Below are 10,069 nucleotides of genomic sequence, written 5' to 3' on the forward strand. Positions count from 1 at the left end.
GCCCTTTTCTTCTGCTGAATGTTTTATTGGATTCTCTGAGCATCCTCCCGTCTCCTGGGGAAGAGACTGGGATGGGAGGATTGGTAACCTTGGTAGCCTCTCCCAGGCTGTGTGGTTAGGGCAGTCTTTGGGCAGCTGGCAGGTGTGGGCTCAACTTCAGTCTGATGGAAGGAGCAGAGGGCTCAGGTTTCTCTTTTACCTGTGGAATAATCCAGCCACTAAGATGTGAAGTGTTTGGGTCCCTGATCTGAATCTTTTTCCCTGCTGGCAGGCCATTCACTTTAGTTCTGTGGCCTCTCTCTTCTCTTCTCTTGTTTTTGCTTCAGCTATCCCCTGGCTTTGTGTTTGGTTTTGGCTTTTTTCTTCACAGGCAGTTTTACTGTGAGGGCAGTTTAGGGGAGAGAGAGAGGCTCACTTAGGATTTTACAACAGACAAGACCCATTAGCAGACAAACACAGGCTGCCATTGCCCTCTACATCCATTCAGTCTCTCCTCTCAAATACAAAAACCTGTTTCCTGGAAACTATTTTCTCATATGTTTGTGTGCAATCTACTTTTAAGGGATTCAGAGAAAGAAATGTCAGACTGCTCCTCAGGTAGCTGTTTCACAAGGCAGTACACCTCACCCTGTCAGTGAATCAGCCTGTATTTCTTTTAGCTTGTTTTTGACCCTTGCTCCTCCTCAACCCATAAATCCTCCTTTGTGATGTTTACACTGTCAAAATATATAGACATCCCCAGGGTATTTCCTCACCTCCAGCAGATTGTCTCAACAGAACGCCTGAGCACACTCTGCTCTCTGCTCAGCGGTGTACAGCCAAGCTCGTCTCATTGACTTAATTCCTCATAAATCAATAGGTCCAGATACTTACCCGTTGCTTCCTTTGGGATGAGTCTGCTCCACAAGATCACAGTTTGTTGGTCTCTGCTGTTATTAGGACCTTCTGCCTCCCTTCTTTAAGCACATTTCTCTAGTTCCATGTCTGCATTTGAGGTTGACCCTCCTCCTGCAGACTACTGCTTTGTGCCCATCCACTTGGCTGTTGTTTTGTTATTTCCAGCCTGTCTTACTTTCTTTATGTTTTGTGTCTGTCCCCATTAGTTTACACAACACCTCTCTAACTCATAGGAGTTGTTACATCAAATACAAATTGAATTAATGTGGTGTTTATTGCTTCCTTCCAGATCATAATAGACATTAAATAAAAACAGACTTAGGGCAGATTTCTAGTCCTCCTTTCCTCCCCTCCCCACACCCAATCCATGCCCCAGATATTCTCCCATCAGCTCTTTATGTTCATGTTTATCTTTTGTTCCTCTTTGTTTATGGACTTACAGTCTGTGTTCAATCTCTGTGACACTGCTCATTTCCCAGCCAACTTACATTCATTTTTCAAGTAATTTTGTAACTGAGGCTTTCTCTGGACTGGCTGTAGGCTGCTTCTTCATTCTCTTTATCAGCTGGTTTTGTAAATCAGTAAAAGAGGAGTGACTGTGTTTGTTTGGCAAGATTTAGCCTTTGCTGACTCTCTGGGATGACTTTCATGCTAGTCCTAAGAAAAAGCACAATCACTTGGGGTGGGAGACACGCTCCCTTTTACACAAGCAGTGACATTTCCCTGTGCTCTTTACTTGCTGATTTTATTCATCCTGTTGTTTTTATTAATCCAGTCCCTTAACAATGTAAAATATGGGTCATGATGGCCAGCTGGTTGTTGTTCAATGCTGACTCTTACCTACCTCCTACTAGCAAATACTTAATCCATCTGCTAGGGAACAACTCAAATTTATAGCAGGAGTAAAGAGACTGCCATTGAAAAGTTCTGAGAAATGAATTGTGACAGATCTAGAAGGGTGGAGGCAGGAGGGAGATTCACATGGTGAAGAAATCCTCTCCAGCAGAGCCCACAGAGGACATGTATGTGGCTGCAGCACCCTGTTCTCTGAAGGCAGGATTGGATAAGAGGAGCACCTGCACCCCTGTGGCTCAGGGTACACATTGGGGCAGAGAAGACACTGAGGGGAATCACTGAGATCTTTCAGGAGAAACAGGCACATGATGGGGCTGGGCATCACTGAAGCCTGATGTGGCATTATGAAGAGGAACACTCTGTAGCGTTTCCACTCCACAGTTTGGTGTTTCTGTTCATTTTTCTGTAGTACATCACACCTGAGAAAAAGCAAGTTAAAAATATCTTGTCTTTCCACAAGAAATACAACTTACTCTCCAACTAGTCTCTTCTTGCTCCTTATCTTGGGGCAGAGTTCAAGCCTTTCAGCTCAAAGAAATGATATAACAGTCATGGTCAACCTGATCAGTGTTAGCTCAGCCCATAATGAGCTACTTGCTGCAAGTGTTTGCTGAGTAGAGGACTTGAAAAGGCAGGATTTGCAGCTCCAGGGTGAGCAGGGTACATGGATGTTTATGGATCTTCAGTAAGAAAAACTGATAGGTAGTATAGGAAAAAGTGTAACCTTCTAGAGCAGGGGAATGAATGGAGGGATTCAGTGGGAGCAGAAGTGTGAGCCAATGCCTATTGGAGTGGGGTGGTGTAACCAAATGTTTGATCCTGCAATGAGCTGGGCAGGGACAAGGGCCAGTGACCACAGTTCAGGCAGGGTGATACCCAGAAGTTTTTGGTGCAGGGGCACCATGCTCAGTGGTTCTGTGCCCACAGCTCTGTCATTAAATTAAATGTGTGCAGGCTAAATTTTGGCCACTGAAATTAGCTGGCAGAGGAGAGGCCTTAGGTTTGCTTATCTTCCAAAAAAGGATGACTGCACGCAAAGTTAAACTTGAGCTACATCCCAAAGCATGCCTTCAAACTGTTGAGGAGTGTTTGTTGGCACAGACTCAGGGCACAACAAGGGTTGTTCTTACATTACAGTTACTGTGATTGAGTTCAGTTCCTAGGAAGAGTCTCTGGTGCTTTTCAATTTACTTACTCAGGTGATGCTTTATATGCAGAGTGTAGGCCAGGGTCAGGAGCCTGTCCATCCCTCACAGACACACACATGTCACCCCCAGTCCCCTGTGCATAGCACAGATCCCCACGAAGGGCAGACACCAAGCCTACCCAGCAAGTCACCCTTGCACCCTCTTGTCTCCAGCTGCCTCCTGCCCAGACACTTGCACACACACATATGTGTACTTGCACACCCATGACTCTGAGAGCCCATGGTCTCTTCAAGAGTTGTCCTGGATCTCCTGGTGTCTCCAATAGCCAGTAGCCAGTTCCTCCAGGCCTCACAGATATGCATGTATCCAGCCCAGGCTTATGGCCACTTGGCTACATGGCTCCCAGGCCACTTCCTTCTGCTGGCTTGTCCAGCCTGACAACAGCCAGCAATGACACCTTGTTGTGTGGACACTCCCTCACTTGCTGGGGTTGTTGGCACCCCAGGCACAGGGGCCTTTGTAACTTGTGGTTCAAATCTAATTGCTGGCACTTAGATGTCAATGCACACTCGTGTATGCAGAAAAGAGTCCCTCCCCCTCCAGGTAAACAGAGATGGAGGTTAATAGGAAGACAAGAAAGACTGTGCTGCTCAGGTGCAGGGCATGACCCAACAATATGCTGACCAGCCACAGGTTTGCATGCAACCAGCTCCTTTTATTTCCTTGTCCCTCTCTGCAGTCATGCTTATTTCTCCAAAACAACCGTGGTCCATCCCTTTTCCCACCTGTGGTCCTTCTAATTATCCCATAATAAGTCCCAGCCTCAGCTGGATGGTCCTCTGAAGATAGTTTCCATCGACTCATCTTCCTGAGTGCTACCCCTGACCCTCAGGGCTGCTTGTGCCCTAGTGACAGCCCCCCAGAAGATTTGGGTTAGGGGCTCTGTTTCTCTGTAAAAAAACCTTAACCAACCTAAAGCAGAATTCCATGGTACAGGTCATGTTTTAGAAATAAAATACAGAAAAAATAGCAGGAAAGTGTGAAGGAGTGTATGGATGAAAAACTCAAAAAAAGCCAGAATCTAGTTACTGATTGATCTGTACTGACCAAGAAAGAAGGGTGGTCTGTTGGGCCCTCCCCAAAAACTTGATGTCCACTAGTCATATCTACAAAACAGGCTGGGATGTGGAAGTCAGCTCTGCAGTATTTTCACAAAGACAGCAACTGTCTGGGTGCTTCTGGCTGAAACTAGGAGGACCTGTCTAAATTCCAGCAAAGTGTGTTCCACTTAACCCACAAACAACTGTACAGTTTCCTTATGTCTGAATGGTTGGGACCAGGATATTATTTTAAAAGTTGCTCAGACAGAAGCAAACTTTAGCCCTTTCACTCTCTGCCAGCGCTTTATGGCCGGGAAGTCAGGTTTGCAGTGAACAGGTCTAGTGCATCAGGCTCTGTGTCTCTTTCCCTGCAACTGCATGAGGCCAGGCAGTGGACTGGTCACAGTGTGACACACTGTTTGGAAATGTTGGGCAAGGAAGCTGCTGGGATGAACATCCATGGAAATGAATGAAAAGAGCATTTTCATACCTTGCATTGCACCACTGAATGTGTGGGTGGGTTGTTTTCCGTTGCCTGAGTTGTGGAGCAAAGAGATCATGGACCTCCTGTTGCTTTGTCACTGTGATGCCTTAAGTTTAAACTTTCATATTATCCAGATTCTGTGCTGCATTGCTGTATAACCCTGAACTTCATATAAAGTGCTAGCAATTCTCCTCAGAGTTTAGTTAGACAAAACAATCCTTTTCCAGCCTGAGAACTGTTGCAGCTTCAGGCCCAAAAAAAAAACAACAGCAAATTGAGGAGAGCAAACTGGGAGGATGGGACTTATAACCTGAAGCTGTAATTGGACAATTAACCCCATTGGACAATTTGGTCCATGTAAATGGACCAAAACTTATAAAAATGTGAAAACTCGTGACCTGGTGTCCATCTTGATGTAGCCATGGCCAGGATCTTGTACTGCCCAAGGTGAATCCTTTGAAGGCCTTTAAATAAATATCTACTTTATTCCTTTAACACTGTCTAGCTTCTGTTCTAGGTAGCCTCTCAAGGCATCAACTGTAATGGTGGAGGTACTGATTATCACAAATGAGAACTGGATCTCTTGGCCTTAACAGAAGTATCTATGTAGAACCACAGATTTTCCGTAAGGATGCTTCAAATTATAAGACCTACAGTCTGAAGATACTGCTTTTGTGCATGAAGGTTACTGGTGATTTTGTCAGTCCTGTGTAAAAAAAGCATGTGCCAAAAAAGCTGTATCTGCAGATCCATCAGCTGAGGAATTATGAGATCAGGAACTTATACTCTTTGGCACAGGTAGCATAAATGTTGCACAGAGATCCTGGTTCTTGAATTACATGGGAATAACAGTGCGTAAAAATCACATTTCCATTACTTTTAGGGAGCAGATTTTCAGCTTTACTCTCTACATAAGCACATGATATGAATAAGCTTATTAAGGTAAGGGGGTGGGTGGACAGCTCTGTCTTCTAGTGAATTCTTTAGGAGTTAAAGCATTAAATGGTATTAAGCTTCTCCAACTCAGTTTGAGGCCAGAGTACAGCAGAAGATTAGAATCCACTAACTAGTCCCTGCTGTCCCTACTCCTCAGTTTTACTAAGTGGTCTCAGCTGCTAGAGAGAGTCTGGACTTTTCTGTTCACCAGGGAAAAATGTTCTCAGGGACCACACTTTGGAAGGCACAGAGCATCAAGTGCACTAAGCCATGTAGCCAAAATTCCCTGTTTAAATGAGTAAAGCCACCCGTGGTTTGAGTGACATCTGCAAATGTCATTAAAATGCTACTCTTCAGCCAGCATGGTGATTCTAATGAGAGAGTCCCCAGGGAAGAGACTCAGCTTTAGTAAGCTGCCAGTGCAATTCCCAGCCCCACATTCCCATCCCCCTGCACTGTGCTGAAACCACACCTGCAGGAATGACACCAGGCTTGGCCTGCTGATGTGGAGAGTTATAGCCAGCTCTGGTCTCCAGAGGGAGGAAAAGGAAAGGTTTTAGAGTGACTTTGCACCTGTGAAACAATGTGCTGCTATTACAATGCCCAGCACCAGCCAGCCTTTGCTCCAGGGAGGGCTGGAGTACTTTAGAAAGCTTTTTGCAACAGCAATGGTCACTATAAACACATACAGAGGAAGCAGCTATTAAAAGCTTTTTGAAAGGCTCTCTGTTGCTTTCTGCTGCTGCCTTTGGAAAGGTTAAAGATGCAGTGAATGCCAAATGAAAGGCTTTGCAATCCTCAGCACTCCTGAGACCTGAAAGAAATCTGCTGGCAATTGTTTTAGGCTAATGATTCCCTGCAGGTTGATTGGTGCTTATTTACTGAGGGGTGAGAGGCTGTAGCTACAGAAGTTATGAAAACAAATTGCCTCTGTGTTAAGGAATGCCAAGCTGCCTGCTCAGTCTAACCCACTTCTATGTTTTTTATTTTAAGGTCTGTTTGCAAACTCTGAGCTTGGTTTCTGTGTATTAAATAGCCCCCTGCTATGATTTCCTGGGATAAATATCTGAACCACAGTGAAACATTGAAAGCAGGATACTGTCTTTCCTAGTTAAATTAAAGAGGACTAATAGGTTGCATTTAATGCAAATCACATTTCCTATTTGGTTCTTGGGAACCTCTTTCTTTTGATAATATAGGGGAAAAGATGATTTTTCAACATATTAAGTAGTGTTTATTCCCCCTCTGTGAGTAATCAACTGCTTCTTAAAGGTATTGGGTTTGGATTGAAGCTGGAAAATCACCTGGTCTCCAGAAAAGCCAACAAGGAGACTTCATTCTGGGGCTAGGCTCTCTAAAAGACTTGAGTACACAGGTCCTGGCTGTGTCAGAGGACAAAATGTGATTCCCACTGCCTGGCTTTCACTGAGATGCAGTGAGTGCACTAGCACTGCCACCTCCCAGGACATCTCAGTTCTTTTGAGACAGGAAGCTGACATGACTTCTGATTTAGAGTTGGTTTTAAACAGATATGTGCGAATAAAAACTAGGTCTGAAAGAAGGCAGGGAATCCTCTGGTCCGGGAAGGTTCTTCAGAGCATTTTCCTGAGAGTTAAGCCTGGCAGTCCACCCAGACCAGGCAGAGAAGAGGACTGCTCCAGTGAAGGGACTCCTGCACCCTCCCACAGCCTAATGCCCAGCAGTGCCACAGGCATGAGTGCTCTCCAGGAACATTTTTGCCAGAGAAACCCTGTCATGCCTAAAGCAAGGCACTGGAAGGCTAATTCAGTGGCAAATCCTGTGCTCATGTGGCCACTTGCCCCAGCTGAGCAGTTGCACCTTGATGTTGATAATGCACAACTACTCAGTTAAGGCCAGAAGGCAAAGTGGGAGCAGGTGGACCTGCAGGACATCCAACACCAGAGACTCAGGCAGGCTAGCAAAGAAAGCCCAGGCTTGCTAGGCAATACAGGCATAATACCTGGAACTCCAGCTTCCTTTTGCAACTAGGTTTCATTTGCTCAGTTGTATTTTCAATGGTCCATCAGTAAAAGTGCAGTTCTCATAATTATTTCTAATGTTATGTTTCTCATCATTATGAGCCTCTGCATTAGTTCTAACACAAGTGCTGATTTTTTTCCACCATGTGCAAGCATTGAAATAATTCTGTAAATGCCTCAGCAAATAGGACACAAGCTTCTCTGGGAACCTGTACATTTTATGTAAGATGAGTATGTGATCATTTTGAACTCAAAGGCTATTTTTGTGATGTGGGGGAGAGAAAGGCAGTTACAGCTGAGAGCCTGGATGATTTCAGAGGCGTGCTGAGCTTTACCAGGGGACGTGAACTTTTCCCCTCTCTGGAGCTTGAGTCTTACAGTGCAATTGCTGCTACATTTTCTGATGAAGCCAGCTTTGGGAAAATGTTTTTTATTATCCACTGAAAGAAGAGAGACATAGATGATACCTACACACAAGAACATGTTCTTTTCCTGAAGAATTCAGACTGATCAGAGTGGGAAGCAGAGTCTTGAACACAGTATTATTATTCAATCTGTTGACATAAAACCTGCTCTTTCAGAATCAGCAGCACCTTCACAGGCAGCTGCTGCTTAAAATAATGCAACACAGATCAGCAAGCCAGCTGAAGGCAAGAACTGTAGATTGCCTATACATTCATACTTTTCTTTAAAAATTACAAATTGATTACAATCCTCTCTGAGAAAAATTCCTACCTATGGCAACACACTCCTCATCTTTATCTAGGCATAAGCTTCCAAGTCAAATAAGCCAGTAAGTGCATACACATTTATGTTTCTCTAGGTAATCATGACTTTTCCTTAGTATTCTGCATGCAAATGCTCTAGCTGTCAGTGATATAATACAGATGCAAGCTTCTCTGTCAAATAAAGCTGTGCATTAGACATGCAATCTCATTGCTCTTGAAATAAAATCAACATGGAAATATTGTTATTTCTACAGTAACTTTAATTAGCAGAAAAATTACAACTGACTATAATCCCTAAGCAACTACATGGCATGCATTTTGGACTTGCTTCTCTAGTAAATTGACTACTGCAATCAATATGGTCTGCATCATCTACATAAAAACACTGCTTTCTTCCCATTCTTACAAAAAGGCACAAAATCTCTTCTTGCATGCCAAGAAATCCTTTGGCAAATGTACAAACAAAGGAGTATAACAGCAGAGGCTCATAACAAACATCTGAACAATTTCAATCAGCGATGTTTTTGTTGGTATCTGTCACCTCATTTTAGATTCCATTAAGTGATATGTATCACTGACAAAAAAAACCCCTTAAAATTATCCATTCCAAGAACACCTCTCTGCTTATTACACTTGTTAGGAGCTGAGACAAAGTTTTTAGCAGCTCAGTTCATAGATGCTGTTCATAGGGAATACCATCTCAGCTCATAGGGGCTTTCTAAGCCTGGAAGGGGCTGCCAGTTGAGCCTGACTTCTTGTCTGTCTCCAGATTTTCAATTACTTCCCACTGAGTTGGGGTCCAACTGCTTTTTTTAATAAACTAAAATTTTGCATGCAGAAAAGCAAATTCAGACTCGAGCAGGGGACATTAGGAGGAAATTATGGAAAATCCTTCCTTTCCAATTTTTTTGCTTCCACTGGTTAATTGTTCTCACTGCTAAGACTCTGTGCTTTATTTCCAGTGTGAATTCATTTGGCTTCATCTCCTCTTCATGGTTCTTGTTATGCTTTTTTCTATGAAAAGTGCCTCTTCAGACTGTGTATTTTCTTTCATTAACTTGCCTGAAAAATAGTCTTCTTTCTTTCTTTCTTTCTTTCTTTCTTTCTTTCTTTCTTTAAATCAGGCTGATCTCTTTAAGTCTCTCAACTTTAAGCGTTTTCCCTGGCCCTTTAATGTTTTCATGTTTCTTTGCATCCTATTCAGTTTTCCTGAAGCCTTAAAAAAAAACTTGAGAAAAAGAATGTTGATGATACACAGTATTGTGGTTTTGGTGCCCACACTCTGTGTCAGACTTCAGTTAGTTTTGCTCACCATCAGTTCCTCTTCAATATTGCACAGGGAATTTCTGGTAAGGTATTTCTTTACTGGGAGCAATTCTGAGTCACCCACCCCAGACTAGGATACCTCCGCTCTGCAAGGATTTGGTCTCCATTCCTTGTTTAGCAGTGTACAATGTATTAAGGAGTGTTTAGACAGAATGAGCACAGTCTCAGTCTTGCATAACTTCCAGCCCACACAACTATTTACTTTTCTGTTACCAAATATCTTATTAGCAATGATTTTATGCTTCCAGATCACCAGTGGAGATATCAAACAGTGCCAGACTCAGCACTCGGCCTGACAGAGCCTTAATAAAGCCAGCCTGATTTGATAATCAATGTCACTGTGATGTGTTGGTTGCTCAGCAGCTTAGTCTTCACTTTATTGATATTTTCTAACACTACCATCAGAGCATTGTGTAACACTAGATCTAATAACTTGCCAAAGTTGAAGTGTATTATTTATAATACACTTTGCCTTTACAGACAAGATGTGATGAAAAATAAAGTGGGATTGTTGGTACAGAACTGCTCTTTACTCTCATATGGTTGCAACCTTGCTGAATAAACCTTGATCAGAGCTAGAAATTTAAAATGCAAT

Source organism: Ammospiza nelsoni, chromosome 1, assembly GCF_027579445.1.
Source record: "Ammospiza nelsoni isolate bAmmNel1 chromosome 1, bAmmNel1.pri, whole genome shotgun sequence".
Classification (NCBI taxonomy): domain Eukaryota; kingdom Metazoa; phylum Chordata; class Aves; order Passeriformes; family Passerellidae; genus Ammospiza; species Ammospiza nelsoni.